The sequence below is a fragment of the Musa acuminata genome, chromosome BXJ2-5 (genome assembly GCF_036884655.1).
Source record: "Musa acuminata AAA Group cultivar baxijiao chromosome BXJ2-5, Cavendish_Baxijiao_AAA, whole genome shotgun sequence".
Classification (NCBI taxonomy): Eukaryota; Viridiplantae; Streptophyta; class Magnoliopsida; order Zingiberales; family Musaceae; genus Musa; species Musa acuminata.
In genome coordinates, this window is record NC_088342.1 from 43,011,795 (window position 1) to 43,024,282 (window position 12,488).

At 33.4% G+C, this 12,488-nt stretch overlaps 1 long non-coding RNA gene across 4 annotated transcripts; it reads right to left on the minus strand.

Moving 5' to 3' along the window:
• Nucleotides 1-723: 723 nt before the first annotated feature.
• LOC135585698 (uncharacterized) lies at nt 724-8,681 on the minus strand. Of its 4 annotated transcripts, none has more exons than XR_010487122.1 (5): nt 8,373-8,681; nt 8,106-8,223; nt 7,881-8,006; nt 3,967-4,005; nt 724-1,936 (listed from the first exon to the last, which is right to left on the minus strand). It is a non-coding gene; the product is annotated as an uncharacterized LOC135585698 (long non-coding RNA). The 4 variants fall into 4 exon arrangements; XR_001977836.2 differs by having other exon boundaries at nt 3,967-6,948; nt 7,030-8,006; XR_010487123.1 differs by having other exon boundaries at nt 3,967-8,000.
• Between the last annotated feature and the right edge of the window lie 3,807 nt (nt 8,682-12,488).

Sequence of the window (12,488 nt, forward strand, 5' to 3'; positions counted from 1 at the left end):
TTAACGTTATGATCCAACACTTAGAGAAGTGTTAAATTAAAAAAAAAAAAGAATATATTAGAGTCAAAATAGAAAATGAGCTGTGATAAAACACAAAACAACATAAGATTTATGCTCAACTTCAAGTTACTCGAATCGGATTTGAATTGTTGCTTTTCACCTTCAAAGACTTGGCAGAGACCAAGAAAGAATGGGAATCAAAGGATCCTAGTTGAAGTGGCTAAGCCATTGAATGAGCCAAACCCACAAAATTACCATGCTTTATGTCTTGGTCAGAAACTTGTCGTACATTGCCAAGATATGTAGACCAACCCATCCCAAGATACGAAGAGATGGATGGGGTATCCCATGATTGAAAGTCTAGTCTAGTCAGAACATCATGCCATCACCTCATCCCTCTCCTTGTGCTCATCACTTGAAGTATGGGTTACCCCCATTCACGCCTCTCACATAACCATAGAGATATCTTGTAGCTTAAACTAATATATTTCTCATATTTTTATGCAATTCAATTAGAGTAAAATCATGTCTTAGACTGTTTTTTCCTCATAAAAAAAAATCTTGATTTATTTGGTGCAAAAATATAAATCTGGGAGTTTGATAACAAAATGGGAAAAGGTGAGGATTTTTGAACTCTTGCCTTGTATTGTACTTGTATGAATTTCTAGTATATTTTAATCTTACTCAGAAAAGTGTGACAAACATCCACCATGCAAATTCATCTAAAAACTTCCTCTTCTTCATGAATGATGATCTCAAACATGTAATAGATTTTAGTAATCATTTACTGACTAAGTTAACTGACATCTTTGCCTCTAATGAAATAAATTACATACACGACACCTTAGCATCCACCAGAGCATCCATGATCATGTGGTCAAATCTTTGATCAATGATTGTAGTTCTAGCATCATATGTCAGCCATGAGAGGGATATCTCATAATCTGATGAAGAAAAGCTATGCTAGACTAAATCCAAGTTTGACATGCTCAACCCTAAATTATTGTCGGGTAATCGCGCTAAATTAGGTCCAAACAAGGTGAGCAACCTAAGACATGGAAATGACATAGAAAGATAACAAACTCAAGCTTGTTCTTGGGGTCCAACAAACAATGACTCTGCATCAATGTCTTCCTGTATCACCTGCTTGGACCCTCGTTTATCAGTAACAAGAAGACTGTGCCTTGTCCTTCCTTGGCACACTGAAAACTCATATATGTCAACTCAGGAGGTGAGGAGTGTCTTCCTGTGGTACTATTGCTTGACTTGATTGGCTTTGCATGAGAGAGAAGCCAATAATTCTATCCACATGCAGCCAGAGTGAGATAACCTCGCCCCATGTCTGTTTTACCTCCTGCCTTTCCTCATCCCTCACCACTGTCACTTGCATGGCCAGTTGCAGCCTCTATTTATACCCTCCTCCCTGCCTTCCCTTCCTCTCATCACTGTCCTCTGCATGATCAGGTCCTCAGCGATGAGAAGGGCTTCACCTCGTGCAAGAAGGGGAAGTAGAGGAATGGTGTCCCTGAGAGAGAGGAAGCCCCTGCAGCATCTGGAGCTCAGGAAGCTTAGGAAGCTAAAGAAGGTTGTGCCTGGTTGCAGGAGTGTTGGGTTGCAGGCATTGCTTCAGAGGACTGCTGACTATATTTCATTTCTGAAGCTGAAGGCCACTGTTCTCAAGAAGATACTGAGCCACCATGGTGTGTGACAATGGGTTCTCTTTCATCTGCAAAACAACCACCCCCATGTTAGCTGGAAAGTGAGTTTTTGTACTCTTCTGTATGTCCTACCCATTATGTTGTGTTTCTTCCTGTGAGTTTCAGCAAATCCATCATGTCCTCTTGGGTTATCATTGTGAAATGATTCAACCTGTTATTGTAGGAGAATGATCATTGAATCCTTTGCTTCGGTGGCCATGTTTCTCTTCATCTGCCATCTGCTTGAAGGTTTTAAGATGAAATTAAGCTATATGGTGTTTCATCACAAAAGTTTGAAGTGATGATACGCATCCATCCTAACTATCAATAAATAGTGTAATCTCATTCAATAACAATGTCGACAACAGTACATCATGGGATTTTTATTTACATGAAGAATTTCAAACAGAGCACCAGTTTCTCACTTTATTGTACTTACTACTAATGTTCATTATGGATGCAAAGTGACACTCCAATTTTGAATTAGGAACCAGATAAATCATGAAAAAATTTAATGAATATTAATTATGGTTAGATGTCTTCTGTAGTCTCCTCAGTTCCTTTTATGTATAAAAAACATACATCAGAATAAACATGAATATAAATTTCTCCCATGATGGATTCCATTCAGCTACATTGGTAAGAATATTGAGTATTTTCCACTAAGAGAATTGTCATATATCTGGAAATAGTTTGGATTCTATTATATGAATCTATTGTGATGTCTCTTCCAAGAATGCATGTAATATGGAGCTACTGACAGAACACTATTCACCTGCCTTGCGTCCTGCAGCTAAGACAGTCTTAAGGAATAAACCCTGATGGACTGATAGTCACATCATGTTGTAGTGTGGCCATGCAGAAAACTTAGGTGCTATAACCTAAGCAGTCAGGCATTAGAATGTTAGGAATTGATGCAGCAATAGATCAAACTCATCTTGTGTAAATCCCAAGAAAACGAGGAATCACTATCCAGATATCATCAAGATATTTTGGTGAGATAAAATAAGTTGCTGATTCAATATTGATTAACAATTTAATTTCCTTTTTTACCTTATTTAGGATCCACACATTACAACAGAATCATGAAAATGGCAATAATATGAACTAACAAAGTCATTTCATCTTTTTCTTCTCTAGTTGCTGAACAAAGTCTAAAGATAAAACTGACTGTAAAATATGCTTCAAGTCCCATCTTTCTTTTAAAGGGATTGACAGCACAATATCAACAATGGAAATTTAAGAAGAAACTAAACTTGGGATCATCATAGATCATGTTCTTGGCTGCATGCCATTGATTTGACAAATGGAGCCCATCCATGTGTTGTGGTAATGCCTCCAAATGATCAAACCCATTGGTGTAAATTACCATGGACAATGTATTGACACTCTCATGACCCTTCATACATTAGTCCATCTCCAGTCTACTCACTCCACCAATCATGAAGTGTGCTCCATACCTTCATGCATTGATGAATATGATGAGGCTAAACTAAACGACATATATTATCGACTGGTGAAGACAGAACTCCAAGATTTAGATATAAACAATCATAATACTCGCCAACTAGTTAATCGGGTAAGAGGAAGAATGATATAATGGACTGCATTACGTGTGATCAGTAATCCTATCGTCTAAATCTAATTCAGAGTCAACCATCTCCAACCAATTTGCTACTTGTCTTTTTCCTCGTGATCATACTGTAAATCCATGGGAATGAATTGGAGAGAAGAAAATGATCGCTGTTCTATATCACAGTAGATCCGCTGCTCCATGTCGCACTTACTGAGTCACGAGTAAAGTCATGAACTAAGGGTGCACATCCAGGGACACCAGGATAGGTCTGGGGGCAGTGCGCTTCCACATCCTCCAGACATGACGCATGTTCAAAAAAGGTCTGTCATTCAATGATCCTAAAGACCATAGTAGTGTTATGTAACTAAATGTGTCGGCTATGAGCTATTTCAACATAACTTGGATGAACCTAGTCACATATATGTCAGATAGGAAATAAATAAATTTTAATGCTTCATCTATCACTGTAAAATTTAAAAATACATATAAATTTTACATCTGTGCAGCCATATAATAATAAATCAAATAGAAATGCACAGAGAAACTACATACACAAAATCATATTATCAAATAACCAACCAACAAAAGACATTGTTTAGCACCAAGAGAATAAGAATTAAACAATTCACCTATATCTTTTATCACTACAAATAAATTCATAAATGGAGAAAAAGATAAATGAAAAGTACTTACAGAAATCTTCAGTGAGGCAATGTTCCTTATTAGACTTATCTGCAATAATATAAGAATACAATACGTGGGGAAGGACAGCAGTATTCAAATAAAATCTGATACTGTAACGTATAGCTAGACAAGGGTGCATCCACAGCACAAGAAATGCTTATTACTCTGATGGTTAAAGACGAAAACATGAGAAGGAGAATATGGCAATGACAATGGTAAGGCATAGGTTAAGGATCCTCTTGTCCCTGCTCCAAAGATTAATTGGGTCATTTCAAGTACCATCTACACTATATTCCTTTCTCTCAAAACCACATGATAGTGATAGAAGGAACAGTTCGACATCTTGTCACCCATGTTTCTCGGATCTTGCCAATCTAACTTTGCCACCATTACATGTAAGGAGAAAAGAGGATGAACTCCCTCAAGCAGAAAGAAACAGCTTGACTTAATTTTCACTTTCCACTAGTTTTCCTATGTTCCAAAAGAAAACCTTTCTAGGTTTGTTTATCATAGCCCACAGCACAGCTTATTTCATGCAATCACAGTCACATGAACAATCACAGATCATGAAACTGGATACTAACACCACAGATATCAAAGTTTATCTGGTATAAATTGGTAGATTGTGGTGGTGGGCCTAATACACCATGTGCTTGCATGTGGAGTGTCCATTGAACCAACAAATGAAACTAGAAGTACTTGACTATTAAATAGACAGGTAATACTAAACCAATCTTCCCACAACCAGAAATAAAGACATCTCCTACGGAAGTAAAAGCACATGTAACTTTCCCCATCTATGAGCTCATCACATGAAGTCCTCATCAACAAAAAGTAACTCAAAAGTCATAAAAAATTCATGTCAAATTCCAACTTTCCAATTTGTAACAATTAGTTCCTAAAACTTACAAAGTTGTTGCAGTCAAGTTCTATCATTAGATTTCTTGACAAAATGATATAGTGTATGATGAGGAACTATTAGAAGGATAAATAGCAATCAAAAGAACAAAAGAGCTTAATTGTATCTTGTAAGAAAAAGAAAGGAGAAACGCAAAAATCAGTTCTCTTCTCCTCCTCACTCACTGTCAAATAAACATCATCGGTGGATGTAAGACATGCAATTATACTAAGTAACTCAATATGATGTGCATGACAAGGTCCAAAAGAGGAGATCACAAGAAGTTAGCTATCTTTACTGTCAGGACATATTAGCAGGTAGATGTTGAGAGGACAGGAATGTGATAGATCAGATCAGAGTCTCTTATTTTCTTCTTTCCAATATTCTATTTTTAAATACTAAAGAACCACAGGAACTTCATATTACTTGTGTCGATGTCATGTCCAGGTTGCACTTGCCACTCAATTAATACTTTTTTTGACACATGTCAACTATTTCAAATCCTGCTAAAATTCTCATACCATCAACACTTATTTATATAAATGTATCATGTATATGTAGGATGCTTATATCATCTTTTATAAGGCTTTAGACATGTTGGATATTGTCAATATATGTAATTTGGATTTGATTTGCTCCTTATTTTTTTGTATATGTTTTAGAATTTGTTAACATTTGCTAGCCACATAAATTGTTGCCATACTTATCATAATTTTCGTATATGATAATCATAGATCATATATATGTTAACTATTTCAAATCCTGCTAAAATTCTCATACCATCAACACTCATTTATATAAATGTATCATGTATATGTAGGATGCTTATATCATCTTTTATAAGGCTTTAGACATGTTGGATATTGTCAATATATGTAATTTGGATTTGATTTGCTCCTTATTTTTTTGTATATGTTTTAGAATTTGTTAACATTTGCTAGCCACATAAATTGTTGCCATATTTATCATAATTTTTGTATATGATAATCATAGATCATATATATTATATAAAGCATAAAAAAATAAATAACATATGGGGAAAATATATTTATTAATCACTGGATCCCTTTTAGGCTACATCCAACTTCTATCATTTGGTGTGAAATGTATAAAAATCATACCATGTTTGTGTCTCGTATCGATGTTCATACCTCATAGTTGACAAACATAGAAGCAAAAAGAGGAAATCTTCCTTCCATTACTTTTTTTCTCCTTAGTTTTCTCATTTTAATCTTTTTTTACTCAGCATAAACATTCTTGTCATTGGTTAAAATATATGCAATCATGTGGAGTATTTTATCAAGTGTTCTTGATGAAGTGTAATAGAGAATGATAGTGAAAACTAACATCTGTGGAAGTTTATATTACTGATACTAAAAAATGGAATTTGAACTTTCAAAACCAACTAGATATTGCAGTGGTCACAATTGAGAACCACACATAAAAATCACCTATTCCAAATATAAAGCATATGTTAAAAAAGTCCATGATAATGCTATTTCGGAGGACCAACTTCAAAACCTTCTTAAGTTTCTATAATGGTTAATTTCCATTTTATCTCCATTTTTGTTAAGTTCCTTGCATTTTTGTTCCATTTAAAAACCATGCAAGACTCAAACTCAGCCAAGCATGTCTTACTAAGATGATGTTATTAGGATTAAAAAAGTTCTTACTGCATCAAGTGTATGTGCTCTTCAGAGTGAAGACATAATGGTTGGTTGTCCACTTGTTCCAAAAGCTTAAACAGTCCAACATTGTAGTGAGTTCACATGTCCAAGTCGGCAGAAGGACTAATGGGCTTTGCACATGAGAAAGGCACACACTGGAAAATTGATGAAATTTTCCTACATACTCATATTCAGTAAAGCATCAGGTCAGAGACTACTAAAAATTGGAGAAAAGAAGACTCGACAGGATCCGAGTACATTACAGTACAACGAGAAAATGATTGTTTGGTTACCACTTACAATGCTCAAAATATTAGGAATGATTCAAACATAATGAAAGAGCTGTAATAATTTTCATAGTCTTCCCAGATATATAGAAAATTGAAAGGCTGCCACCATCACCCTCTCTTAATGCAGAATTGAAACCTTGTGAACAAAATCATAGTGAAATAGCATGAGAAATCAATTAAGCACATTTTTAAATGGAATTTCAAAGAGTATTACTACCATTCTTACTGTCAGCATTGTTGTAATTGCTCACTTGTGATTTTGAGATAAACAGTGCTCTCCATAGCCAAACTCGCCTCACCCTCTCTACTTCTATACAAATCCATCTCAGTCAAAGTCAGAGTGGTGCCCCATAATTTCATCAGCTAAAATTGCAACTAGGATGAAATTCGTACCTATTCGGTGTGCAATTAGATAAGGAAAAGTGAGGATCCAAATCTGGCTTAAATCACCCAATCTGACTTCCTTGTAACAAAAAAATTTTGATCCATGCTTAAATCTATCACCGATAAAACCTTCTATCTAGTAACTTTATCCAATAGAATTGACCCAAGAATTTCAATTTCTGTAAATTTTCATAACATCTACACCAATAAATTATTGTTAACCAGAATTGGTGCTTGTCACCTGTTATTTATAAAGACTTATTTATTATCAGCTACTAGCCTAATAGTCCATATCAGAAAGATAAAATCTTAAATTAACAAACATTTTCTTTTACACACAATGAATATTACCCTTGCCAATCCATATATAAAGCAATTATCGATCAAGTAAATATATCAGAATTATAGTCAAGTTAGCAAAACAGCATTCAACAAATTCATCAATCTAAATGATCATAGATGTCAATGAAACAAGAACACCAATCCTAAATAACCACCACTGATTCACATGCTAGTATAGGCATAAAAAGAGTATTGTCTACATACAGCACAATGATAAAGTTTACAAATAAAGTTTAGTATTTGGTTTGCAGATACAGCAACAAGAAGGGCACAAACACAAACAAGACCAGATGATACAACAGAATCTCACCAAGTAACCATTAGTAAGAAATATATACTCACCAGTGCTCATCATCAGTAGCAGGCGCCTGCAGTGTCATTTTGAAATTAGCCACTGCAAATGCACTACAGATATCCCTTTGTCTGTACACCGTAAAGAAGCAATCTTACCATCTCAGCACACTGCATCTTATTAAATAAACCCAATAATAAAAAAGTCAGAACTTACAGAAAGAATAATGTGATAAAGGGTATTTATTATTCATGGATAATTTATATCTGACCAACCTTGAATTCCTCTGATAACTCCGAAAAGTAGATTAATACCTCACTTTTCTCATTCCGTCGATTTCATACCGAATCTCGCAGGGCAGTCCATTATGTTTGTTATGACAATAGCTACGATCTAATCCCAAAGAAAAAGAGAGAGAAATATAATCCAAACCCATCAAAATACAACCTTTTCGATCATTCAAAACTATGCAGCCTTCTCTGAAAGCATCGAAATCACGTTTTGACAACGAATGCCAGAAGGGAAGAAGAGAAAGATCAAACCTCTGGAGGAAGGAGAGGGGGCAGCAGACGAAGGCAACGAATCAGGGGGCAGCGGGTCGAGGACAGCAGCGTAAATGTAGCAATCGGACGCGGGATAATCCACCACGACCTGGGCGAAACCCCTTCTCCTTCGCCGCTTCGTAGGCTTCCTTCGGTTTCTAAGCTTCCGGTTCATTCCTTCCTCTTTACCTAACTACTACTCTTCTTCGGTTCTTCCTCGCGATCTCTGGAACCCTAGATTGGGAGAACGGGTTCGAGCAGCACAGAAGAGGAGAGAAGTGGCGAAGGCTCTCCTTCCACGAACGGATTCGGAGAAACCCGTATATATATATATATATATATATATATATTATTTTAATGATTTTGATCATCAACCCATATATTTTATGATTTAATCATATCTAAAATAATCCTTATATTTTTAAAAATATAATATATAAAATTTAAATTAACAAATATTAAAATTAACTCATAAAAATTAATTAATATAATAATATATATAATTTAAGTTTTTAAAAAAATTGAGACTTCCATCAATAACGATATAAGACATACGTGTAAGCGATCACCAACAATAACACTGAGTCACTATTGCCTAGCAAGGTATCATACACACAACCTCTCATATGCCGAGTTTATGAGCTTCTAGTCTTACCTTAAGTGGTTGTATATCAACTAGTTCGACGCTAAACACACAGTGATTTGATCTCTCTTCTTCCTCCTAGGCATCTTCATCCCTGCCACCTCTCATTTCGTCCTCTTTTGTGCCCTCGCTAGTTATGCTAATGACGTAGTGCTCTAAGTCTCTCTCACATTTACCTTCGATCTCTCTTACCTTTATCTCTTCACAAAAAAGAAAACTTATATATATATATAGTCATATGGAACAATGATTAATCTGTACGTTTGGAAGCATATTTCTGCGTTGAGGGCTAATGCATAATTCACTGGATAATTTATTATTATTATATTTAATGTAGATACTGTATTATAAATACTCAAACATTAATAATATCATAGAAAAGTATTAATATTTCCACATTTATGAGATGTTAATGAATTTTTTAAATATCTTAAAATACCCTATGAGATATGATATTCTTTAAAGCTATAGGATTACCACTATATAATAAAATTTCTAATCCTCATTTCTTATCTCATCATTTTGATTCACCATCTCTACTAATTTATTTTACATTGTAAAATTATTTTATATTTATTTATATAATATAATTTTATCTATCATACATATGGACCATACAAAATCTTTTGTAAGATTATACACATTTATTTGTTTATTTTAATTATTTAAATTAAATAAAAAAAATATATTTATTTTTTTAAATAAATATTAATATTAAATGGATAAATTTGTGACATAAATTTAATGGATTTTTGAAATATGTTTTTTTCGAACAATATTTACATTAATACATATTTAAAATATATTTTTATCTATTATTTATCAATACTTAAAAGTATTCTACAGCTGTACATTCAGTTAAACCGCTTTCATCAAAATACACTCAAATCTTTATAATCCATTCAAAATCATAACATTATTTATTTTTGTCAAAAGAAAGATGGTATTATGATATAAAGCACAAATTATAATGGCCAAAGATGGACTACAAAACTTGAGCCTGTTTACAAATTTAGACTCTTTTTTTTATAAAGAACAACTACTAGAAAATGAAAACAGAAACTTAAATATTATCATCCATAGTGTTAAATATTAACACTAAGTTTATTTTATTTCTTGTGTTGATTTATGGGTTCTGACTAATCCATAATGGTAAAATCACATATATGACCCTCCAAAGTTAGTGATTTTTCTATTTATTCATGTAAATTGTTAAAATAAAATTTGTTAAAATTAACTACGATTAGAAGTGGTTAACTTGAGTTTTGTGGTGTGTGTATATATATATTTATATATATGTATATACCTATATACATACATACATGTATACATACATACATGCATATAATATATATAAATGATTGAATGAGTAGCACATAAAATTGATCCATTTAGGGATTTTCTTTCTTCTTATTATTGTTGCCTAAATCATGTGCTAAAGACATGGAAAATGAGTAATTATTGAGTTAGCAGAATACAATTGGTTAGAAGAGGATTCATTGAATCAAAAATTTAATATAGATTGATTGAAGACATCATAACTCCCAAGACCAAGACTTTGTATCTGCACAAAAAATGACACATGTAGCTGCAATCAAATCAAAGACAATTAGTTTAAACATTCTTCAACTATCCTTTTCTAAATATTTCTGAGTATTGATCAAAGCCACACTTCATAGAATTGTCTTGTTTCCTCCAATCATATCTCATGATAGCTGTAGACATGACACTGACATTTCTACCACTTCTCTGACTCACAATCAGCAACTATGACATTTTTGTATTCTCTTGAAAAGGTCTTAAAAGTATCATCTGTTTGTCAACATAGTGATTCATAATGATGGAGGTGTTTTAGGTGTAAAGAATGAAGCTAATTTGTGTAGAGACAACAAAGTTTTATCTCAACATGGCCCCCCCAATCAGTATTACTCATAGTATCATAAAATGATTCAAGCAATCCAAGTCTTGAAGACAACTAAAATGGATCATTTCTTGAACAAAAAACTCCATTGATCAAACTGTCCTTTCTTTGTAGCTGTTCTGTTCACAGGGCAGCAGTGTTTCTCACATTTGTTTTTAGGAACACAGATCTCATATATATATGATCAAATAAATAAAATATATTTGACCAAATAAAAGAGTGTGTGATTCAGTGAGTACTTATACTGTTGAAATATTAAATTAAACTTTATGATTAGATAAAAATATGATTTATGATTAAAAGTCTTAGTTTTAATTGCAATTAAACTCTTGGCTTCACTCTTATATAAACAGGGGGTAATGTAAAGAATTGATTATTCAAGAGAGAAAAAGATAAATAAAGATATTAATGTATAAATAAGAGAGGTTGATAGACATTAGGTTTTAGATATTAAGAGATTGTAAGTGATTAATATGAATAAAAAATCTTAGTTATCAGTGTCTTATATCTTCTCCTCCGTCATCCCTTCTATATGTTTTGTTGAAGCCCATCCGATATTTCCGTAAATTTGTTCAACATGTACACAATGTAAAATTGTTAAATCTAATGAGATTTTTATGCTGGCATTGTTTATTGTGCTAATTAAACAGCATGAGTTCTCCTTCATGGCCAAGACAAGAGCTAAGTTGTCTCCTTGTTAGGATGATACGATATGCCAAGCTTGAGTATCCTACTGCTGGTAGGGCTCTGCTCTACATATGGCTCAGTTGATACTTGTATGAGCTAAGAGAAACTTGCAGACAATCAAATTGCATACAAGATTAACCATCAAAGACTGTTGTTAACACTTCTCTTAAAGAAAGGAAGACTGGTAGATGAAGTTACTTAATTCATACCCATAGTAATCCATCATTTGTTTAGAGCAATGTCTCTTCAAATACCAACTACAAAGCATCATAATAAGATGCCTCCTCTGTTTCTAAGTGATTTGGTTTGTCAGGTGGTAAAGATGTTGTGAAGTGAGAGGCTGAGTTGGGTCCATGAAAGAGACTAAAGGTGCAAGAAATATTATTTGAAATATGTGTGAAAGAAATAATAAATTTAAAAAATTATACATGCAAAATTCACTTTTGTATTTTCAAAGCTTGAAACATTATTTAATTTTTTTAATGTAAAACACTATCCTAGTGATGATTATCTAATTCACTTGTCCTAAGTGGAAGGTTTGAACTCTCATTATATATATTTTCATCTAAAACATTGATCTTGTGATTATATAATAGACCTAATTATCAATTTTTAACAAATCTAAACCTCATCCGATAAATTTCATACCTAGAACATACCTTGGTGTTAGAGTGGTATAACATGTCAATTAGCCTAGTAGATAAAGATTTCAAGTCATTGATAGCATGATCTTTAAATCCCTATAAAACAATAAAATAAAAACCATTGTTAAAAAGAAAAAAAAGGAAATTTCTGTTTTGTATACCTTAGAAAAGCGACGCATCTCCTCATTAAAGCCTCTGTATCTCCTTCCAACCATCCTACC